Below are 8,625 nucleotides of genomic sequence, written 5' to 3' on the forward strand. Positions count from 1 at the left end.
CTTGCGGATAGAAAGTGGGAGATGGCCGGGTGCCATAACGAGATAAGGTCACCGGAAGGTCGGGAACCCTGAGTCCGGGGTTGGTGGGAGTCAGGACGGGGGCGGCCAACTGTCGCTCTCCCTGGTCGCACGAGGGCGCGGTGAGTTGATGCACTGGTCGATTGGGTCTCAGGTCACAGAACATAGATGGTGCGGAGGCGTGAGTCCCTTGGGAGGATTCGCATAGGGCGTCTCTCAACAGCCCTGCAGCTTGGCTGAAGATGAACGCACAATGTAGACTGCGGTCAGGGTGCTGCGCGCGCTAGAGAGTATCGCCGCCGTCTCTAACACTCGGCAAGGACCTGAGTCCTCTCCGCCTCAACAACAACAGGTTCACCAGCACTATAGAGGCGGGAGGGGACGTTCTCGCACAGCGCGGTGAGCTCCCTGTCTCATAACTTAGCAGGCATTCGAGGAAGCGCAACCCGCCCATTCACTATGCCACTGTAAGATGGCACTAGGGGGCTGAGGGAGAAGTGGGGGTAAGCTTGCTGAAAGGACCACAGTGATCGGTCCCAGGAACAGAACATCGGATTGGTCTGTGACAGTCCAGAGCCAGATTGAGAGGAAGGCGGTGATGGGGGCGTTGGGAAAACTGGTCTGAGTCAAAAGCTGGTCAAATGGTCCTCTTAATGTTACGGTCTAATAACGCCCGTATGCCCAACGTTCAGAAATAAAACAGCTTCTAGTGAAGGTCTACAAGTGTTGATGTTCGCCTGAAACTGCGGTGAGACTCAAAATGGAACCCGAAGCAACGAGCCACGTGATTCTGGAAAATTCCACACAAACCGTCAAAGTGTAGAGTACCGGCTTCTTAGTATCCCACTGCCAAGAATAAAAGAATTTAGCCAGAAATCCTAATGAAATTTCTAACGAAGGATTCTTAAAACCCGGCGAGATGGGGAGGGGGCTCCCGCAGAGCAGGAACCATTTTGAACATGGATGTCCAGTAACGGCACTTCATACTCGTGGCGCGAGACGCACAAAGGCAGAAGGCAAGGGAGGTAGGCAGAGGGAGGGGTAGGATGAGTGCCGTTATGGAACGAATGGATTCAAGAATGCGCCTTTTGGTCTGCCGTCATTGTAGAAGTCCGAGTCTCGCCCGCGTTAGAATTCAATCTGGATTCTGCAATTCGTTTATCTAACATGGGTGGGACAGAGGGGTTAACTCTACCCACACTTGGTTGACTGTTTCGGGAATGTGGGATTTCCAGATAGAAACGTCTGGGCTTGTGGAGGGCGTTCCACGTTATTGTGATGCTCGACAGTTCAAGGATCAAACACTGTGCCTTAGCGCGAGGTATGCCAAGGGGTGTATTTGTATCTGAAGCGTTGTGGGCCTGGGCGATTTATGCTAATTAGGGGCCATGCGCGCGGAGTTGGGAGCTCAGAGGCACGTTTCAACGATCAACCGGGGTCGAGCTGTACCCCTCTAACTGCTCTGGCTTGTCAGGGGAGACATCGGAGTTTCGGTTCGGTGGGACCGATACGGCTGGGTGTCTTAGAGTAAGCCAGGTGGCCTTAGCAGGGCCAGATATGCCATCTTACATGTGGCGGATGACGTGAAATGGGTGGGTTACTAGCGGGCATAGGTGAGATAGGATAGACAGGAGAGGTTCGGAACCTGAGTGTCTTTTGTCCGAAACGGTGTCGGTGCCCCCCCTCCCGCTAGTGTCGCTTCTCGGAACCTGGGGTGTTGGGTTGTTGGGAGTCGCCGCGGAGAGAGCGGCTCAGCGGTCCTTGGCGAGATTAAGGGAGAGAGAGGAGTACTTTGGGAGGCAGCACTGACCATGAGGCCTGCATTCTGGTGGTTCATCTTCGAGGCCGGGAAGCTGGCAGGGCTGTGGAAGGTTGTATTCGGGATCCTCTCCAAAGGCGACCAGTCCCGCACCCACTTTTGCTTGTGCCATCCCGCACCTGACCATGTCAAAGTTCCTACAGGCTGGACCTAGGGTAGCCAGGGCGCCCGGGTGTTGTGCGGGATGTGACTATCAGGTCGTTTTAGAGTCTGTTCGTGCCATGCACGGGATACGGAGGACGGGCACTTGGGTGAGCGGGTTGTCCTCCTGAAGCTCGGGCCCGCCGCGGACGTAACTCCACCCACCATGAGCTACTGGTTGGTTGGCAGACGTAGGGAACATCAGAGTTGAGTCACGGTTGGGCGTGCCGCAACTCCTTTTCCCCTAGGGATGAATCAACCAAGTCTTTGTAGGGAGCATTTCAGCGAGAGTGGCGTCCGTATTTGTCGGAGCAGTCCGCATAGTTCGGGCAGGCCCGTGTCCCGACTCCAATAACAGAGCTCCCATAAGGAGAGGAAGGGAACGCGTAGGAACGAGACATTTTCTCTCCCTGCAAAACAAATGTCAACTGTGTCACTACATATCTGTTTTGTTGTACATGTCAAAGCTGTTTAACATTCACATTGCACACACTCAGTCACCATTTCCATAAACCAGGGTCCCTGGATACAAAAGTACCTCAACGTTCTCTTGAGTGTATCCAATTCCGGGAACAATGAGAATATTCCGAATTCATTGCTACCTGATCACACCCCTAGGCCCTAATAATTCGTTTACAGGCTGTCTATACCTTCCTCCCTCGCTCGGTCTAACTGAGGAGAAGGAGTCAAGGGTCGGGTACCTAAAAAAACGCAGCGTTGTAAACCCCGCCATTGCCCACATATGGAATAGATATTTATTAAAGATCGAACACGAAAAACACTTTGGAAAAACTACAAACAACGTAGACAGTACCTGAACTTGCCCAGAAACTTACATAGACCGGAACAAAGGGGAACGCACGGAAGACCAGGAAAGACTAGCGCATAACGAGACGAAGCAAACAAGAAGGAACAGTTCCCGTGTGTGTACACTCAGACACAGGAACAACTCACCACTCCAAGTCAAACGTGAGAAACAGCCTAGGCGCTTACTATGGTTCTCAATCAAGAGGAACCGTCAAACACCTGCCTCTAAATTGAGAACCATATCACGGCAACACATTTAACTATCCCAACATAGAAACACATAACATACCCGAATGGCCACCCCAATCACGCCCTGACAACTATACCCACACATACAAAAAGGAAAACAGGTCTATGGAACTTGACAAAATCAAACTATTACAACTGCCAACCCCTGACTTTGAAATCGCACTTACAGGATTTAAATATTAACTGTAAATACTTTAATATCTGTCTGGATAGCCTAGGAATATCTGTTAAAATTAGAAAATAATCTCTATCTCCTGCCATCCTCTCCTCTGGCTATCCCCCTCAGATCACACACAGCTTCCGTCACCCACAAAACCACACATCTCTCGCACGAACCCCCCCCTATCCCCACGCCCCACCCCACCCCGCCCGCGCCCACGGTCAGGAAAAGAGAGAGTACTTCTATTTCTTGTTTCTGACCGAGGCAGTCTGTGGAAAGCCCAGTAAATTTCCTATCGGCTCCGATTAATCGAGGACGTCCGCGGTCGAGATGTGCTAGCCTAGAGATGGCAGCCCGCTCCTATCTCGCGGGTTCCGTTACAGGTCGTCAGCATCGTGCGAGAGTTCCGCTAGCCCAAGTGGTCGCGTCCGCCTCGTCCGTATCTCAGTGGATGTTCACAGGCTGGCGCCAGGCGGGGCTCTGGGTCGGCGCGGTCCGGTGCGTTTTCGTCTCGCGCAGTTCGTTATCCCCCTACATACCAGTTTGATTGGCCTGTACCACGCAACGGTGGTCTCTCACCGATGGCGGGAGGCACGCGGCCGGCCCGGCGGGTCTGTTTTTCCTTGGTTTCTCTGTTTTGTTAAGCGTCGCTGTCTTCTTTCAGGTGTGGCCCTCTAGTGTGTCAGTGTTTGGCTTTATCTCATCCTCTTTTGCTGCTCCTTTGCTGTCTCTTCGCGCTGCTTACACTCCTCCAGTCGCCTGCTTCCCTCTTGGCACCTGGGCCCGATCTTTCTCCGCTGCCTGGCTCTCCTTGGTGGCCATGGCTGGGTCGATTATGTGCTTTTCTCGGGTGGGGTTGCTGCCCATGTTGGGGCATAGTCGCGTCTCTGGGCCATGCTCTCTCGCTCCATCTCTTCTCTCTCATTCGCCCTCATCTCTCCGTCCTGTTTCCCCACATTCCTCTTGTCTGCTCCATCTCGGTGCTCTCGCTCTCTGCCCAGGCCCGGGCGCCTCTTCGTTTCTATCTCTGCGTGGTTCTTCCACTACCTGTTGGGTTTTTCTGCCTATACTGTGGGTGCCTTTTTTTGCCCCTCCATGCCGTGCTGCAATACTCATTGGCATCCTGTTTGCTCTCCTCGCCCCTTCATTGTTGCCTCCTCATTATGGGCCGCGCGGTCTCGGATTCGAGCGGGTTCCTCTTGAGAGTATCACAAGGGAGCGCTTATGTCGTTCTATGGAAAAATACATGGAAACGGTGGCTTCGGGTGCGTTTTTTGGGTGCGTACCTCATAGCACTCAAATCAACACAAGGCCACTCACCCACCATAATGAAACAAAACACAAGAAACTGCTTTTAAAAAAATTGTTTTTAATAATCAAAGTTTACCATTAGAGGGGGGGGAGGGGGATAGAGGAGAGAGAGAGAGGGGGAGAGAGGGAGAGAGGAGAGAGGGAGAGGGGGAGAGAGAGAGGGGGGCCCCTGAACGTGGGGCTAGTGCCCCCTCCTGCCCTTACCGACCCTGGGTCTCTTTCTCAAATCGTCTTTCCTTGATTCCTCACATCCTCCCTACTCGACCCTTTTCTGAAAATACTTTGGAGAAAAAAGTATGAAGAGTACAAGGGCCGACAGGGATAGTCGGGTCGGTTCTAGCCCCACGGTCAGAGGCCTTTGTGGGGTAGGCAACAGATGCCTGGGTCCCTGGGTCTAGAGTACCTGCCTGGAACTAGTGGGTCTCACCTCTCAGCCAGGCCCTTCTTGGCGAGGCCAAAAAATAACGATGACATTTGCTCTGTTCTCTTGTTCCCTGCCCTTCTCGACTTTCCCCTTTCCCCATATCCTCTGTCCCCCCTTGTCTCACCTCTGAACCAGCCTCCTCTTGGATTTACCTAGCTGGACAAGGCCAGAGCCTTGTGGTGGGTAGGGCAAGGAGATACAGAAGGGGTAGGACACGTCGGCTCTAACCCCACAGTCAGGGGCCCTGGAAGAAAAACACTGGCCAGGGCAGGATCCCCAGTCTCACCTTTCAGCCAGGCCCCGCTTGGTGAGGCCAGAGATAACGATGGGGTCAAAGGGCTCCTCTGTGCCTGAGATGGTGATGCCCAGCGGGCCTCCATATCTCTTCAGCTCCACCGTATAGATGATTAAACCAGACGTCTCTTGTTCATCTAGAAGGGGGGAGGGAGAGAGAGGGTGGGGGGGGAGACCATTAGAGAAAGAGAAAGGCCAATAGAGAGAGACAGAGAGAGACAGCGGAAGGAAGGAAGGGATGTCTTCAGGGCATAACAAAAGCAACATAGATAATAATTCAGTTCCCTAAACATCTCAAAGGCATTCAACTTGAAAAATGACTGAAGGACTGAAGAAGCTATTCACGTTCCATAAGAAATACATAGAGGAAATTAAAATGGCCCTTATGACTGTGATGGTCCACCCTGTTATAACTGCCTCCACTCTTCTGGGAAGGCTTTCCACTATAGGATGGAACATTGTTGCGGGGAATTGCTTCCATTCAGCCACAAGAGCATTAGTGAGGTCGGGCACTGATGTTGGGCGATTAGGAGTGGCTCGCAGTCGGCTCTCCAATTCATCCCGAAGGTGTTCGATGGGGTTGAGGTCAGGGCTTTGAGCAGGCCAGCCAAGTTCTTCCACACTGATTTCGACAAACCATTTCTGTGTAGACCTCACTTTGTGCACGGGGGTATTGTCATGCTGAAACAGAAAAGGGCTTTCCCCAAACTGTTGCCACAATGTTGGAAGCACAGAATCATCTAGAATATCATTGTATGTTATAGTGCTGAGGTTTCCCTTCACTGACACTAAGGGGCCCGAACCATGAAAAACAGCCCAAGACCAGTATTGCTCCTCCACCAAACTTTACAGTTGGCATTGGGGCAGGTAGTGTTCTCCTGGCATCAGCCAAAACCAGATTTGTCCATTGGACTGCCAGATGGTGAAGCGTGATTCATCACTCCAGGGAACGTATTTCCACTTCTCCAGAGTCCAATGTCAGCGAGATTTACACCACTCCAGCTGAAGCTTGGCATTGCACATGGTGATCTTAGGCTTGTGTGAGGCTGCCCGGCCATGGAAACCCATTTCATGAAGCTCCCGACGAACAGTTATTGTGCTGACGTTGCTTCCAGAGGCAGTTTGTAAGTCGGTAGTGAGTGTTGCAACCGAGGACAGACTACTTTTACGCGCTACACGCTTCAGCACTCTGCGTCCCTGTTCTGTGAGCTTGTGTGGTCTACCACTTCACGGCTGAACCATTGTTGATCCTAGACGTTTCCACTTCACAATAACAGCACTTACAGTTGACATGGGCAGCTCTAGCAGGACATAATTTGATGAACTGACTTGTTGGAAAGGTGGCATCCTATGACGGTGCCACGTTGAAAGTCACTGAGCTCTTCAGTAAGGYCATTCTACTGCCATTGTTTGTCTATGGAGATTGCATGGCTGTGTCCTCTATTTTATACACCCCATCAGCAACAGAAGGTGGCTGAAATAGGCAAATCCACTCATTTAAAGGGGTGTCCATATACTTTTGTGTGTATATATAGTGTCTGTCATGTGTGAAACATGTCCTCAGATCCCACCACTGGGGAGTAAGAAGGGAGAGAAAAGGTTTGGAGGCGAGGAGAGGAGAGGAGAGGAGAGGAGAGGAGAGGAGAGGAAGATAACAGACATCTTCAGATACAGCTGGACTAAAGCAACACTTTCATCACGTCAGACAGCAACATCATTAAACCTATCTGCTATTCCTAGAGCTGCATCTGATATTTGTTAGAGAGCATGAACTATATAACAGGTTACCACCATTCATCATGTAGCTATTGGTGGGTCTAAAACACTAGAATACTGGTGGGTGATCATCGTTGCATCGTGATTGTGTCAGACGGGGAGAACAAACGGTTGTGGATATTTCTATAGACAATACTGCCACCCTGTGGTGGAGCCTGGTACTGTAACCCATGTTAACACAATACTGCCACCCTGTGGTGGAGCCTGGTACTGTAACCCATGTTCACACAATACTGCCACCCTGTGGTGGAGCCTGGTACTGTAACCCATGTTCATAATGTACCAACGTTGCCTTCATGTTGGTGTGTTTATTTGGCTTGTTTAACTAATCACTGCCTTAGTTCTCCAATGATCATACCTATTGCTTCATTGATCAATAAGCTCATTTAATTGATCAGTATCAAAACAATTATTTGTGTACTTGGTTGACATTTTACTGCATTGTTAGGAGCCATTAATATAAATATTTCTCTGCACTCACTATAACATCTGCTAAACTGTGTCTGCRACCAATAAACTTCCATTTGATTTGACCTTCTGGTTAAAACAGTGCATGGAAACATTCAACATTGTTCAGGTGTTTGACATCTTCCATAGACTCCTTCCTAACTGCCTCCCAGCCAGGCACCAAAACAGGCTCACCAGAGTTGTCTTCGTCCTTACGGATCTTGAGTTTGACCAGGTCCTCGGCCTGTTCCAGGATCTGACAGGCGTCTTCCATGGAACAGTTCTCCAGTCTGATGTTGTCTATGGCCAGGAGCTTGTCCCCTGGTTCCAAGGTACCAGTTCTGGGTAAAGAGAGAGAGAGAGAGAGAGAGAGAGAGAGAGAGAGAGAGAGAGAGAGAGAGAGAGAGAGAGAGAGAGAGAGAGAGAGAGAGAGAGAGAGACGGGCAGAGAAAGAAAGAGAGGGGTAGAGAGAGGGATAGAGAGAGAGAGAGAGGGATAGAGAGAAGGTAGAGAGAGGAATAGAGTATTAACAGGTAAAGGTTTTGAACGGTATCATTGGTGAATTAGTGCGAAATGAGGACTACGTTACTGTCTCTCTGTATGAGGACTACGTTACTGTCTCTCTGTATGAGGACTACGTTACTGTCTCTCTGTAGGAGGACTACGTTACTGTCTCTCTGTAGGACTATGTTACTGTCTCTCTGTATGAGGACTACGTTAATGTCTCTCTCTGTATGAGGACTACGTTACTGTCTCTCTGTATGAGGACTACGTTACTGTCTCTCTCTGTATGAGGACTACGTTACTGTCTCTCTGTATGAGGACTACGTTACTGTCTCTCTGTATGAGGACTACGTTACTGTCTCTCTGTATGAGGACTATGCTACTGTCTCTCTCTGTATGAGGACTACGTTACTGTCTCTCTGTATGAGGACTATGCTACTGTCTCACGTCTCTGTATGAGGACTACGTTACTTTCTCTGTATGAGGACTACGTTACTGTCTCTCTCTGTATGAGGACTACGTTACTGTCTCTCTGTATGAGGACTACATTACTGTCTCTCTCTGTATGAGGACTACGTTACTGTCTCTCTCTGTATGAGGACTATGCTACTGTCTCTCTCTGTATGAGGACTACGTTACTGTCTCTCTGTATGAGGACTACGTTACTGTCTCCTC

At 50.4% G+C, this 8,625-nt stretch overlaps 1 pseudogene; it reads right to left on the bottom strand.

Annotated features, from left to right (window-relative positions):
• LOC139025259 (glutamate receptor-interacting protein 2-like) overlaps positions 1-8,625 on the bottom strand; it is a 99,315-nt pseudogene that overhangs the window by 10,324 nt on the left and 80,366 nt on the right.

Source organism: Salvelinus sp. IW2-2015, unplaced genomic scaffold, assembly GCF_002910315.2.
Source record: "Salvelinus sp. IW2-2015 unplaced genomic scaffold, ASM291031v2 Un_scaffold2433, whole genome shotgun sequence".
NCBI lineage: Eukaryota > Metazoa > Chordata > Actinopteri > Salmoniformes > Salmonidae > Salvelinus > Salvelinus sp. IW2-2015.